Source organism: Venturia canescens, chromosome 3 (genome assembly GCF_019457755.1).
Source record: "Venturia canescens isolate UGA chromosome 3, ASM1945775v1, whole genome shotgun sequence".
NCBI lineage: Eukaryota > Metazoa > Arthropoda > Insecta > Hymenoptera > Ichneumonidae > Venturia > Venturia canescens.
The window spans coordinates 24,934,037-24,947,132 of record NC_057423.1 but is presented as its reverse complement, the minus strand read 5'-3'; positions in this window follow the sequence as shown (position 1 = coordinate 24,947,132).

The following is a 13,096-nucleotide window of genomic DNA, read 5'->3' as shown; positions in this document are numbered from 1 at the left end:
AAACATCAAGTTGTATAATACTAGACCATTGTCATTAATTCAACCAAGTTCATGGCTCAATAGGTTAATTAATGAGGATGGTCAATGAGGAAAGTCATGATGAAATGATGAATTTGATCATAATCGATCAAATAAATTATGCTTCAGTGGAATCTAGAGCGATATAAAAACCTTATTGAAAAAATCATATATTATAAAATTGGTGGAAGAATTAAAAAGAAAGTTATGAACACTCATATTATATATAAAGTTGATATTGACATGGCTTCAGAAACATTCTTAATAGTACTGATAAATAACCATCAGACAGAACATTACTATGACGCTGAAGTTTCCAACGTTGGAGTCCAACGAAATGATCTAAAAAAACTCTCAAATAATTACAGTAAATCTCCAATTTTGTTCCCTGCCGAATTTCCAATTCGTAATTTTTTAAGCAACATCAATCATTCGTAAAATAATAAAATAATGAATAATACATTTTTTTTTTCGTTCATTTCGTTGAACTCCAACATTGCAAACTTCAGCGTCGTACCTTATACTTATGTCCTCTGTTATTTCAGATGGTAACTGGACATTCAAATCTAATTATAAAATAAAAAAAAATGAGATCATTTTCTAACGTAGCCAAGTACAGTGAATGAATTAAGGTTCTTGTGGAATTAATTCGTGAATTCATAAAGCTGTGGTCTTAGACATTGAATACCATGGAAACATCTCCTTGGACATTGAAAACCATTGACAGTATCAAGAGACGCGGCAGCGGCTCGACGCCAAGTATTAAAAGGAAAAACTGCAGCGCAAAAGAAAAGCCAGCGCGAGCCCTGCCGCTACTCTTCTTATATACGCGAATATGCCGGTTTTATGACGTCACAGAATTTTCAAACGGCTCTCATAAACAAACCATTTTATGAAAGAACATGAAAATTAGTGTTGATTTTTTTTCGATTTTTCCCTTTCCATTGGTCTTTGTTGCAAGTAAATCCGTCCAGTCGATCCTGAGATATGTAACGTTACTGATTTAAAATCCATCATTTCGGGAACTTTGAATTCTTAGAGACAGACGGGCGTAAGTTAAGCATGTTTACGTTTGGACTTACGTCCTTTGCACGATTTCTAACGTTTTGTCACACTCTACGTCACGCACTACGCTGAACGCGGCTACCCCCTCTCCTTCTGCGTCGCCGAGCGAGAGAGACAGAGAATGGGCGCACAGCGGGGGCAATACCAACTCCTGGTTTGCGCATAAAATATGTATATTATTATAATAAATATTTTATTATAATTAATAAATTATATTATTTTATTAATTATTATTTTATTATATTATTTATTTTATTAATTAATAATTAATAAAATATTATAATTAATTTTATTATAATTATTATAATAAATATTTTATTATAATAAATATTTTATTATAATTAATATATAATATAATATATATATTATATTATACAATATATAATATAAAATGATAATAATATAATAAAACAAAAAAATTGAATAATACGAATAACATTAAATAATAAATAATAAAAATAAAAAAATATAAAATTCTGGTCGACGCCGCTGGATTTTTCTATCGCGAATTTCGATTTCTAGGTGGACGACCCCATAGTTCAAGAGACTCGGTAGAGTCTCGGGACAAGTACATTGACAGCCCTGTCGTCTGCTGGCCTGAGGCTCTCGCCGAGACTATCTTTTCTCTGAATAAAACGATTCGCGGTGGTGGGGGTAAAACTGGCATGTCATTTTCTAGAATTGCGGAGCTCAAGAGATGTTTTGTTAAGCGAAAATTAGTTTGGAGACTAAATTTCAAAATCTCTTTCGAATGAGCCCGAAACCAACACGATCAGTAGCGTAATTGCTGAGAAAAAACTTTGCACAAGCTCAAGATTATGCAAAAGTTACTAACACATTTAGAAATTTGACATATCTGTATATAATACCATCAAAGGCCTCATGTCCCTCGGTCTAACTTCGCGGCGGTGTCGCGGACTGACGTCACATGCCGAGAGCTCGAAAGTCACTAGCCGAAGTTTCACGTCATGTTGACGTTTCGGGTTATGATGTTATGAAGTGCGTGCGGGATAACTAAAAATAATTTTCGTCATCTAACGAAGTGCATATTACTATTTATTTCGTTAAATTTTGTGATATACTAAACCAGTATCAAAGCGGCCGCGTAAATGTAGTCTGTGATATGTGTGCGAAAAAGGATATAAAAAATGCGCAATGCATATGTCAACGAAAACTTTTCAAGATTTCATGATTTTGTTCGACTGGAAATAAGCGTTAACTAAAATAATCTTTCAATTAAATCAGAGTGCGAGAAATATTGTCCGGTGTAAATATATCGTCAGTAGGCTAGGTTATATATATGAAGGCGTCAGATTATATATATGAATAAATACAACAAAAACACACAGAACTGTTAGAATGATGTTGTAAACTTTCATTGAATAAATTTTTTCTAATTTATTTCTCATGTTTCCCATATTTTGCTTCATATTCAGTTTGGCTCTGCCCTCTCCGATCCTTGTTTTCACTCCATCGGTTTGCAGCGGATCGAAACATATCATTAATTAATTGCCTAATATGTGTCCTATGATTTTCTACTATTTCTTCATGCTGATTGTATGGTAACGTAATTCAAGAGGTTTCCGGCTATGATCATCAATCTCACATTTTGAACATCAGATTCTCAAAACAGTTTCTGGTCTTGATATAAGTGTAGTTATTCTTTTTCCACCTGGTCTGTCGAGTAACAACTTTTGAAACTTATTCCAAAAAGTCTTTGGATGCTTTGTTTGCTGATCATATGAAAAGTCGAATCTTTGGAATGCAGTAGGCAAACACAAATTTTGACAATAATACTTATGAAATGACATGTATGTTGAGTATTCCCACTTTGCAAACTACAAATGTGGAATTATTAGTGAAAAAATTCATTACGCTAGGTCTACAGTTGCTCAGTTTTGGATGCGATCAAATATAATGCCTGCTAACATCCATGGGAACATACAGAATTTCTGAATACAATGTTCGCTATGTCATTTCAACGTAACATCATGACTTTTGCCAACTTTTTTCTATAATACTATAGATTTGGATTATTGAAATACAGCAAAAATCTGCGAATTATAAAATTGATATACTGTGCCACTCATTTTATTTTTTAAAACTAACTGTAACATATATATGAAGTAAACACTCATCACAGAAGTCTTCAGTTGCTCATTTATGGATAGATTTTAAATTGCTGTCTTCAAAATTTATTGCGCAGATACATTGAATCGCAGCAGATACCTGCGACCTCTGAAATTTCTGTGCATAAATATGTGTGTTAAGCATCACCCCCTATCTTTGATTATGAGAATGAGTAATAGAACTTGGTTTAGCAAGTCTTAAAGTATTTCTTTTTAAATACTATTGAAGTTTGTATTACTGCGGTATGAAGCGAATACCTCCAAACTTTCATATTTTTGTGTCGCAGCATGTGTGCCAATCATTTAAATTTTTTACTCCAACCATAACATGTAATCTCAAAAATTCATCACAAACGTCTTCAGCTTTTCTAAATTCCTAAATTTTCCGTTTTCTATTTTATTCTGAGTTTTTAAACTTTTAAATTCATTCCTGAATTCTCCTGAAATTGTTTTTCTCCAAAACCAATGCAGATACTTTAAACGTCTTTGAATCCCGTTGCTCCTGTTGAATTAAGTACGCTCAGTTTTTTTTGCTTCTTTGAGTTCTGACATAATAAATGTTTCCGGGTGCCTTTTTTCAGCAACTATCGAACTGTAGATAATTGGATCTCAGCGGTCACTTGCAAACTTTGGAAATATATTTCATCGGGGACACGTTTTGAATGACACGAAAATGTCTAGATTCAGAATGCAAAAGCAACATTCAAAAAGGGCCAATTCCGTTGGATTTGTTGTGTCTTGAATTTGATCTATCTTTCCTATTTTCCTTTATTTTTCCTAACGTTATCAGCCGAAAATCATATCTCGGCCCGCAACACGCATTGCTCCATGCTCTTGAGTTCCCAATGGACGAAACATATTAGAAGACACGGAGAAAAATCACCGAAGTCCAAGAATAAACCTCTATCGAAATATTTTCAGTACAATTTCGACGAAAAATAGGTCTTTTTTCGTGAAAACCAACGTTATATGCCGGAAATTTTAAACAATTCATAGAAATTTAAACTACAATCTTATAGTCATCTGAACATAAATAAGGATCTTTTGAGAAAAAAGACGTGATATCAAACCATAAACTTCCCCTAGGGAAAAAAAAGGTTGGGACAAGTACATTGATGGTCCCTCGTTTGCTGATAATTCCACCCATAAAAAAAACTTTAAACAAATTTTTTTTTTTAATTGTAAAAAAAATTATTTCATAAAAAAAAATACAGAACAATTCGAAAAAAATTTTACAGATCTTGAAAAAACGTTATATTAAAAAAAAACTAATCTGCATCTATTTTTTAAAGTGTCAAAAGAATCGAATAACAAGTAAAAAACAATAAACCGAAAAATCGCCCTTGAAATCATTTTGGAAACCGATGCCTCATTCTTCTTATTTGATTCGAACAGCTAAATCAATTGAAAAAAATCCCATCTAATTTACGTGCAACATTAAAATTTATTATATCAATTCGAGGCCAAGTATTTTCTAATGAATTGAAAAAAATTACCCCTTGAATTACGTGCAGCACTAAAATTTATGATATCAATCGGTGGACAAGTATTTTATTAGTAACTCCAAATTTTTACATTATTGAATTGTTCTAAGAAGCTTTCAAATCCAAAAGAATCACATGCAAGCTAGTCATTTCTTACTCTATGGTGGCAGAGACTTATAAGAAAATCGATTCTTCTCAGACTTTCAGGATCCTCTGGTATTATTCACAAAATTCGACGTCGATTGGATCCATACAAATTATGTTTAAATATGTGTTAAAAGTACTTGTCCGGCCCATCACTGTTCATTCAATAAAGAATCAATCATAAAAAAACGAAATGGCACGGCAGAATCTCGTTAAAAGTTTGTTGAAATGCGATTCATTATTAATTTAATGTTCTTAATAATAGTATAGGTTAGTTATTATTCCGAATGGAACTCGTTCGCTGGAAGAATAAGAAGGAAGTAAAAATTGCCGTCATCGAATGTAAACTGCAGAGTTATTTTGGAAGCTTGAACATATACATTATGTACAATTTTTTTCATTTATCAATGCACAATAATATCCCTTCTATATTGCGGAATAATTTGTTTCCGTTTTTTATTAAATTAGTGCAATTAAGTAAAAATTACTTGAAGATAATTCTCTCAATTCCCTCTGCATGAATACTTGTGACTCATCAGTTCTAGACAAGCCCTGATTTTTATTTGGATAAACAATTTGAACGGAAAGTGATGGGCCGGACAAGTACTTTTAACACATATTTAAACATAATTTGTATGGATCCAATCGACGTCGAATTTTGTGAATAATACCAGAGGATCCTGAAAGTATGAGAAGAATCGATTTTCTTATAAGTCTCTGCCACCATAGAGTAAGAAATGACTAGCTTGCATGTGATTCTTTTGGATTTGGAAGCTTCTTAGAACAATTCAATAATGTAAAAATTTGGAGTTACTAATAAAATACTTGTCCACCGATTGATATCATAAATTTTAGTGCTGCACGTAATTCAAGGGGTAATTTTTTTCAATTCATTAGAAAATACTTGGCCTCGAATTGATATAATAAATTTTAATGTTGCACGGAAATTAGATGGGATTTTTTTCAATTGATTTAGCTGTTCGAATCAAATAAGAAGAATGAGGCATCGGTTTCCAAAATGATTTCAAGGGCGATTTTTCGGTTTATTATTTGTTACTTGTTATTCGATTCTTTTGACACTTTAAAAAATAGATGCAGATTAGTTTTTTTTTAATATATAGTTTTTTATGTCCAGATATATTCCTCCATGGTTTTCGCGATCGAGGTTGACGGCTCCACAGGTTTCGATGTCCAGGTATGTTTCTCCATGGTTTTCGTGGTCTCGGATGATTCCTCTATGGGTTTCGATGTCTAGGTATATTCCTCTTGGTATAGTCCAGATGTATTTCGCCATAGTTCTTGATGTCTAAGGTATATTTCTCCATGGTTTTCGTGGTCTAAGTATGTCTCTTCATGGTTTTCGCGGTCGAGGTCGACGGTTCCACAGTTTTCGATGTCTAGGTATATTTCTCCATGATTTTCGTGGTCTAGGATAATTTCTCCATGGGTTTTGATGTCTAGGTATATTCTTTCATGGTTTTCAATGTCTAGACGTGTTCCTTCATGGTTTTCGATGTATGGATATGTTTCTCCATGGTTTTCGTGGTCTAGGTACAATCCTCCATGGTTTTCGTGGTCTAGGTACGGTTCTTCATGGTTTTCAATGCCAAGGCATGTTCCTTCATGATTTTCGTCATCCAGATATATTCCTCCATGATTGTCTCGGTGTAGGTAGATTCCTCCATGGTTTTCGTGGTCTAGGTATGTTTCTTCATGGTGTTCGTAGTCGAGGTCGACGGCTCCACAGTTTTCGATGTCTAGGTATATTCCTCCATGGTTTTCAATGTCTAGGCAAGTTTAATCATGGTTTTCGCGGTCGAGGTCGACGGCGCCACAGTTTTCGATGTCCAAGTATGCTTCTCCATGGTTTTCGTGGTCTAGGATAATTCCTCCATGGGTTTTGATGTCTAGGTATATTCCTTCATGGTTTTGAATGTCTGGACATGTTCCTTCATGGTTTTCGTGGTCCAGGTATATTCCTCCATGGTTTTCGATGTATGGATATGTTTCTCCATGGTTTTCGTGGTCTAGGTAGATTCCTCCACAGTTTTCGATGTCCAGGTATGTTTCTCTCGGTTTTCGTGGTCTAGGATAATTCCTCCATGGGTTTCGATGCCTAGGTATATTCCTCCATGGTTTTCAATGTCTAGGCATGTTTCTTCATGGTTGTCGTGGTCTAGGATAATTCCTCCATGGGTTTTGATGTCTAGGTATATTCCTTCATGGGTTTCGATGTCTGGATATGTTCCTACATGGTTTTCGGGGTCCAGGTATATTCCTCCATGGTTATCAATGTATGCATATGTTTCTCCATGGTTTTCGTGGTCTAGGTATGTTTCTTTATGGTTTTCCATGTATATTCCTCCATGGTTTTCAATGTATGCATATGTTTCTCCATGGTTTTCGTGGTCTAGGTATGTTTCTTTATGGTTTTCGCAGTCGAGGTCGACGGCTCCACAGTTACCAATGACCAAGTATGAAGGACCACGAAAACCATGTTCCTTCATGGTTTTTGTGGTCCAGGTATATTCCTCCATGTTTTTCGTCGTCCAGGTATATTCCTCCATGGATTTCGATGTATGGATATGTTTCTCCATGGTTTTCGTGGTCTAGGTACATTGCTCCATGGTTTTCGTGGTCTAGGTAGATTCCTCCATGGTTTTCGTGGTTCAGGTATATTCCTCCAGAGTTTTCGATGTCTGGATATGTTTCTCCATGGTTTTCGTGGACTAGGTAGATTCCTCCATGGTTTTCGTGGTCTAGGTAGATTCCTCCATAATTTTCGTGGTCTAGGTATGTTTCTTCATGGCTTTCGCAGTCGAAGTCGACGGCTCCACAGTTTTCGATGACCAGGTATGTTTCTCTCGGGTTTTCGTGGTCTAGGATAATTCCTCCATGGGTTTCGATGTCTAGGTATATTCCTCCATGGTTTTCAATGTCTAGGCATGTTTCTTCATGGTTTTCGTGGTCTAGGATAATTCCTCCATGGGTTTTGATGTCTAGGTATATTCCTTCATGGTTTTCGATGTCTGGATATGTTCCTACATGGTTTTCGTGGTCCAGGTATATTCCTCCATGGTTTTCGATGTATGGATATGTTTTATCATGGTTTCGCGGTCGAGGTCGTCGGTTCCACAGTTTTCGATGTCCAAGTATGCTTCTCCATGGTTTTCGTTGTCTAGGATAATTTCTCCATGGGTTTTGATGTCTAGGTAAATTCCTTCATGGTTCTGAATGTCTGGACTTGTTCCTACATGGTTTTCGTGGTCCAGGTATATTCCGCCATGGTTTTCGATGTATGGATATGTTTTTCTATGGTTTTCGTGGTCTACGTAGATTCTTCCATGGTTTTCGTGGTCTAGGTATGCTTCTTCATGGTTTTCGCAGTCGAGGTCGACGGCTCCACAGTTTTCAATGACCAAGTATGAAGGACCACGAAAACGATGTTCCTTCATGGTTTTCGTGGTCCAGGTATATTCCTCCATGTTTTTCGTCGTCCAGGTATATTCCTCCATGGTTTTCAATGTCTAGGCATGTTTCATCATGGTTTTCGAGGTTCAGGTATATTCCTCCATGTTTTTCGATGTCTGGGTAAGTTTCTTCATGGTTTTCGTGGTCTAAGTTGATGGTTCCACAGTTTTCGATGGCTAGGTCTGAGTTTCCATAGTTTTTGTTCTCTAGGTATATTTCTTCATCATTTCCGTGATCTAGGTCGATGACTCCACACTTTTCGATGTCTAGGTATGTGTCTACATATTTTTCAATGTCTAGGTATATTCCTCCTCGGGTTTGGATGTCCAGGTATATTTCTTCATAGTTTCAAATGTCTACGTATGTTCCTTCATGGTTTTCGTGGTCCAGGCATATTACGTCGTGGCTTTTGATGCTAGGTCAACAATTCCATAGTTTTCAATGTTTGGTTATGGTTCTCCATGGTTTTCATGGTCTAGGTCGACGGTTCCATTGTTTTCGATGTCTACGTCGACAGCTCCATGGTTTTCGATGGCTACGTATATTTCTCCATGGCTTTCGTCGTCCTGGTATGTTTGTTCATGCTTTTCGAGGTCTAGATCAACGGCTCCGTAGTTTTCAATGTCCAGGTATGTTTTCCCATTGTTTTGTGGACTAGGTTGACGACTTCATAGTTTTCACTATCCCGGTCGATAGCTCCATAGTTTCCGATGTTGAGGGGAATTTGTCTATGGTTCCCGATATGAAAGTCAATGGCTCCATAGTTTCCGATAGTGTGGTGAGTTTTTCTAAGGTTTTCGATATCTAGGTCGTCGGCTCTATAGTTTTCGATGTCTAGTTTGGCGACTATAGTGTTTTCGATGTCTAGGTGGATGCCTTCGTATTTTTCAATAAATATTCGACAATTTTATATTTCCCGATATTTAGGTAAACGGTGCAATGGTTTACGATATATTTCCTCATAGTTATCGATATCTAGATCTGCGATTTAATAGTTTGCATTGACGAGGCAGGTTCAGACGTTACAGAAGACCATGAAAAAATATCACTGGACACCAATAACCATAAAGCTGTGGTCTTAGACATTGAATACCATGGAAACATCTCCTTGGACATTGCAAACCATTGACAGTATCCATGTCAACATGGAATCCATGAATGAAAAGAAGATAGTTTCAAAAATCATTTTTCCAAGTAAACAAGGGGAGCTTTTCAAAAAAAGTAATAGAAAATGAAAATATCATCCCATTGCATAGGAATTCCCCAATCTTTCATTGGAAAATTCGATTTGCTGAATGGATAATCAAAATCGGCACCATTATTGCTTGTAAAAGGTTTCAACTCACATGAACATAACCGCACAGTTTTCGTCCGTCTACATAGAAAAATTGGCTGTGTCGATTGCTTTTGGCCCATAGAGAAAAGCACTCAACTTGAAACAAATCGTTTTAAAAATTTTCGTCTAAGACGAGGAATGTATTTTTTTTCTTAATTAAATATTGTCACGCCTCTAAAAAATAAGCTAAATTAGAAAAAAAAATTATTGACAAAGTAAAAAAAGAACGCCAATTATTAAAAGGTCGCGACCGTAGTTTCCAATAATTTTCTATATTTGCATTATCAATAAAAAACTTCAAAATATAAAAAAAAAATGAGATTGTTTTCTGAAGTTGACAAATATAGTGAATGAAATACGATTCCTATATAGTTGTCACGTCTCGCAAAAAGAAGTGAAATCAGTAAATATTAAAACTTCAAAAAGTAAAAAAGGCACGCCAAGTATTAAAAGGTCGTGACCGTTGTTTTAAATGATTTTCTATATTCGCATTGTCAATAAATAAATTTAAAAAAATGTTTAACTGTGAAAAAATATGAGATCTATTGTAACATATACAGTGAATGAATTACGTTTTCTGTAGGAATCAAGAGACTCGGTAGAGTCTCGGGACAAGTACATTGACAGCCCTGTCGTCTGCTGGCCTGAGGCTCTCGCCGAGACTATATTTTCTCTGAATAAAACGATTCGCGGTGGTGGGGGTAAAATTGGCATGTGATTTTCTTTAATTGCAAAGCTCATGAGTTATGTACGGCTTTGAAAATTGAACTTTTAGCTAATTAAGAAGTTCTCTGTCGAATGAGTCCAAAATTAGCATGCTCGGTGTCGTAATTTCTGAGAAAAAACTTTGCACGGGCTTAAGATTATGCAAAAGTTACTAACACATTCAGGATTTTACGTATCTGTATACGCGTACTCCAACCGCTACAAACATAGGCCTCTTGGCCCCCATGATCACCAATCCCTGGTGAGAGAAATTTTGTTTCAACCAATGAAGAGTGAGAGAATTTTTGGGCCAATGACATTCAAGAAGAAGAGCAAGGAAGTTTGGCGGAAAGCTAAAAAGCTCGAGAGCTCGAAAGTACTCGAAAGTCACCAGCTGAAGTTTCACGTCATGTTGACATTTGGGGTTATGATGTTATGAAGTGCGTGCGGGAAAATAAAAATAATTTTCACGTCATCTAACGAAGTGCATATTGATATTTATTTTGTTAAAACTTGTGGAATACTAAACCGGTATAAAAGCGGCCACGTAAATGTAGACTGTGATCTGTGTGTGAAAATAAAAAATATAAAAAAATGCGCGATGCATATGTCAACGAAACTTTTCAAGATTTCATTATTTCGTTCGATTGGAAATAAGTGTCAACTGAGATAATCTTTCAATTAAACCAGAGTGCTCGGAATATTGTGCAGTGTAAATATATCATCAGTTGCGTGATTATATATCATGTGTAATAATGTAGGTTATATATACGAGTGCCCTTTGATAGCTGTGTGGTAATAACCAACCGGCCGGGGTTTGATGTTATGAAGTGCGGAACAAATGTAACAAACGTTCGCATAGTTAGTGAATAATATAAATAAGGTAAATCAGTTTATCAAAAATAGGTCTGGAAGTTGTAAGGAAAAATGTTCGTCAACCTAAAACGTCAAATTTTCTTTTTGCGATATGAAATATTATGGTTGATAATTAATAAATCAAGAACACACGGAACTGTTAGTGTATAATGTGAGAAACTCCAATCGAATAAATATGTTTTCTAATTTATTTCTTGTGTCAACATTATTTTTGAATATTCTCATATTTTGTTTCCTATTGAGTTTGGCTCTGCTCTTTCCGATCCTTGTTTTGACTCCATCGGTTTGCAGCGGATCGATACTTATTATTAATTGGTTGCCTAATATGTGTCCTATGATTTTCTACTATTTCTTCATGCTGATTGTGGTAACGTGATTCAAGAGGTTTCCAATTATGATCATCAATCGCACATTTTGGACAACAGGTTCTCAAAACAGTTTCTGGTCTTGATATAAGTGTAGTTATACTTTTTCCACCTGGCCTGTCGAGTAATAAATTTTGAAACTTGTTCCAAAAAGTCTTTGGATGCTTTTTTTGCTGATAATATGAAAAGTTAAATCTTCGGAATGCGGTAGGCAAACACAAATTTTGACAACAATACTTATGAAATAACGTGTATGTTGAGTATTCCTATTCTGCAAACTGCAAATGTGGAATTATTGGTGAAAACATTCATTACGATAAGTGTACAGTTGCTGAATTTTCGATGCGATTAAGTATAATTCCTGCCAACATCATGGAAACCTACAGAATTTCTGAAGGTTATGTGCGCTATGTCATTTTAATGTCACATCATGACTTCTAACAACTTTTCACTCTAATTTGGATCGTTGAAAAACAGCAAAAATCTGCAAACTATAAAATTTATATACTGTGCCATTCATTTTATTTTTTGACTCGCACCGTAACATAAATATGAAGTGAAAAATTCATTACAAAAGTCTTCAGTTGCTCATTTATGGATGGATTTGAAATTGCTGTCTTCCAAACTCATTGCGCAGATACATTGAATCGCAGCAGATACCTGCGAACTTGGAAATTTCTGTGGATAAGTATATGTGCTAAGTATCACCCCCTATCTTTGATTATGGTAATATGTAATGGAACTTTGTTCAGCAAGTTGTAAAGTATTTCTTTTCAAATAGTATTGAAGTTTGTATTACTGCGGTATGGAGCGAATACCTTCAAACTTTGATATTTTTGTGTCGCAGCATGTGTGCCAATTATTTAACTTTTTTACTCCAACCGTAACATGTAATTTCAAAAATTCATCACAAAAGTTTTCAGCTTTACTAATTATCTTAATTTTCCTTTTTCTAAATTCTATGCTAAATTTCTGAATTTCCTAATTTATTTCTAAATTATCCTGAAATGAAATTGTTTTCCTCCACAATCAATGCAGGTACCTTAAACGTCTTTGAATTCCGTTGCTCTGTTGAATCAAGTACGCTCAGTTTTTTTTACTTCTTTGAATTCTGACATAATAAATGTTTCCGGGTGCCTTTTTTCTGCAACTATCAAACTGTAGATAGTTGGATCTCCGCGGCCACTTGCAAACTTTGGAAATATATATCATCGGGGGCATGTTTTGGATGACACGAAAATGTCTAGATTCAGAATGCAAAAACGACATTTAAAAATGGCCAATTCTGTTGGATTCGTTGTGTCTTGAATTTGATCTATCGTTCCTCTTTTCCTTTCTTTTCTCTAACGTTACAAGCCGGAAATCATATCTCAGCCCGCAACAAGCATTGCTACATGCTCTTGAGTTTCCAATGGACAAAACATATTAGAAGACAAGGAGAAAAATCACCAAAGTCCAAGAACAAACCTCTATCGAAATATTTCCATTACAATTTTGACGAAA